Here is a 2,660-nt window from a genome sequence, read left to right as displayed (position 1 = left end):
TTTCTCACATCTTGCTGGAGGATTGGCTGGGTAGAGCCTGGGGAAAGCAAGAGCCAGTCCTGAGCCGTAGAAACATACAGGATGTGCTTTATTGCAAGTAGTTGTAATTGTAGTTTAAGAGTTGGTGGGGTGCAGAATGGCCTAACGGTCCACTCAAACATGTGCACTCTTCTTGCTTCAAACTTTTCTAATGGTTTAAAACAAGGTTGGGATGCCAGCCACTAGTATTTAAAACCTCAGTAAAAGATTTTAGAATCACTCCCTGACTTGTTTTATTTTTCAACCAGACACTCAATTTGCTTTTCCCTAAATTTGATGGGAAGTAAGGGAAAATTCCCAGGGTGAACACAAATTGTTCAGATTTCCATGTAGATGAATCAGGGATGTAAACTATGCATAACTCAACATTTAGCATTTATCACAAAGGCTACTAAAGTGTATGAGATATGGAAGCACAGGCATATAAAAAAAAGCCTCTATCTGGCAATCGTAGTTAATCTATGATCAATGTTAAACTCCCTTAATTTGTATACAACAACTAAAAATTGGAGTAAAAGTTTTTGGTATTAATCTGCATGTGATTCTGATGATAAATATAATAAAGTTTGTCCTTCATGTAAATGTTTATAGGTTATTTGATCCTGTTATCAATGTTATTGAAACTATGGCTACTAATTATACAAGGTGCAGACAGGGAAATCCTGTAGGGTGTACATTTAATGGTGTCAGTTTACTGACAGTATAAAAACATACCAGGAGGCTAAACGTTTAGATTTCTTCCAGTATCCTGAATCAAACATCATGAGGACCAGAATCCTGCTAATGCTCAGTATCTTGAGTGTCTTCAATGAAGGTAAATTTTATTGGTTTTCTTATATGAATATATATACACACATACATTTTGAAATGAAGTGTTCATGATACATTCCCTGGTACTGGAAAGTTGAGTTGCCTCCTGCTTGTCCTCCCCAACCTCTCTGTAGACACCATTTAGGATGACACGGGAACTTGTTTATGCCTAATGTCACTGAAAATGATTACTAGGGGTCATTTTTATTGACAAATATTATGTCTGTACTACGCTTCAGCTTTTGCTAGAGGATAACACTTTTTTTTCCTTCTAATTGCCTCTACGTCAATGGAGAATGTATCTAACTAGATTTTATATATATATTTTTTTATTTCCATGCCCCCTCTACATTGAAAGCAGCAGACTGATGGGTTTTGCTATCTGACCCTCTGCTTTCTGCTCATATCAGCATACCCACTGCAATACCTTTTATACCTTTATTTTATATTTGTGGGGTTCAGCTTTAAACATCTCAGTTTACCAAAGGTATATAGGTTCTGTGCACGTGTCTGCCCTAATGCCCTTTATAGATTCTTATTAGCCTTATGTCTCATAGAGCACAAAAGGAGCTCATCACATCCACATTAATTACTGGGTACTTAAACTAGCTGCAAAAGATCTTGCAACCAATTTCATTTGTACAGTGGTAACAGGACTTCTGTTCATGTAAATATGTATTTTTTTAGGCGGTGGCTGCCATGTGGAATGTATGCACTATTTGGAACTGTTATAACAAACCACACTTACTGGGTGAGACCCCTTGCTACTTTCAGGGAGTAGTGTCAGGACTTTCAGGACTGTGGATTGGGCACACCGATATCTCTGGGCTGGAGAGTGCCATTTATTTTATCAAGGCAACATGAATTATGTACAGTGCAGAACTGAACATTTTTTCTCTCAGATGACTACAAGTCCCAGCATTGTACTGCTCTTTTAAGTAAGATTCCATCATTAGGGTGCTTTAGGCCAGGCTTGTCTACAGCGACACTGTACATCTTCCTTCATTCAGTAAATGTAATTTAGTGCAAATGCCACATATAACTCATGTGTGCAGCACAAGTAGGTCCAAAAGAGCTACAGACAAAAATAAAAAGTTGAATGGGCTTCTAACCCTCCCCAGCCTAATGAAAAAAGATGATGAGACCACTCAGTGCAGTAAAAACAGAGACAACTTTGGGCATATTCCAGATAACAATGCCAGAGTTTATTTGTCTCAGATTGTGAAAGACATTTGGTACCACAGATTCCAGACCTGAACTCCACTGAGAATCTTTAGAATGTGGTAGATACAAAAGACTTTACATGGTGGTCCAACTCTTCTATCATCAATACAAGATCCTGACAAAAAATAATACAACTCTGGATAGAGGTAAATGTTGTGACCCTGCATAGGTTTATTGAAACTATATCATGGCGAATATGTGCCATAATCAAATCTAAAGATGGACAAACTAAATAGAAGAGTATGTTACTTTGTTTAGCCAATGTAGTTGCCGTTGTATTCATTGTTTATCTACTTCATGCATAAATACACTTGAGCATCTTGAATCACAAGATCAAATTCATATAGTTTAATAAAATAGGTAATAAGGTAAAATATTTTAAAAAATTCAATTTACCAATTTGATATTTATTACTAAATAAAAATAATGACTGAATTTATACCATACAAATATGTATGTATATAAAACTTTGTCTTCAAAGTGTGATGAGATAATTAGTTTAACTTTACATTTTTTTATTTCAGAAAAAGTGTCTTCTTTTACGTTTTCTAATCCTAATGAAAGAATACCTTCAGGACCAGCAGGTA

At 36.0% G+C, this 2,660-nt stretch overlaps 1 long non-coding RNA gene across 1 annotated transcript in view; it reads left to right on the top strand.

Moving 5' to 3' along the window:
- Nucleotides 1-787: 787 nt before the first annotated feature.
- LOC140337425 (uncharacterized) overlaps nucleotides 788-2,660 on the top strand; it is a 3,495-nt gene continuing 1,622 nt past the window's right edge. Inside the window, exons 1-2 of the long non-coding RNA XR_011922043.1 lie at nucleotides 788-853; nucleotides 2,598-2,657. This is a non-coding gene — a long non-coding RNA (uncharacterized lncRNA). The remainder of the gene's footprint in view (nucleotides 854-2,597; nucleotides 2,658-2,660) is intronic.

Source organism: Pyxicephalus adspersus, chromosome 8, assembly GCF_032062135.1.
Source record: "Pyxicephalus adspersus chromosome 8, UCB_Pads_2.0, whole genome shotgun sequence".
In the NCBI taxonomy this organism is placed as follows: Eukaryota; Metazoa; Chordata; class Amphibia; order Anura; family Pyxicephalidae; genus Pyxicephalus; species Pyxicephalus adspersus.
Note: the sequence above shows the minus strand (reverse complement) of the source record. Positions and strands in the feature narration are given on the sequence as shown.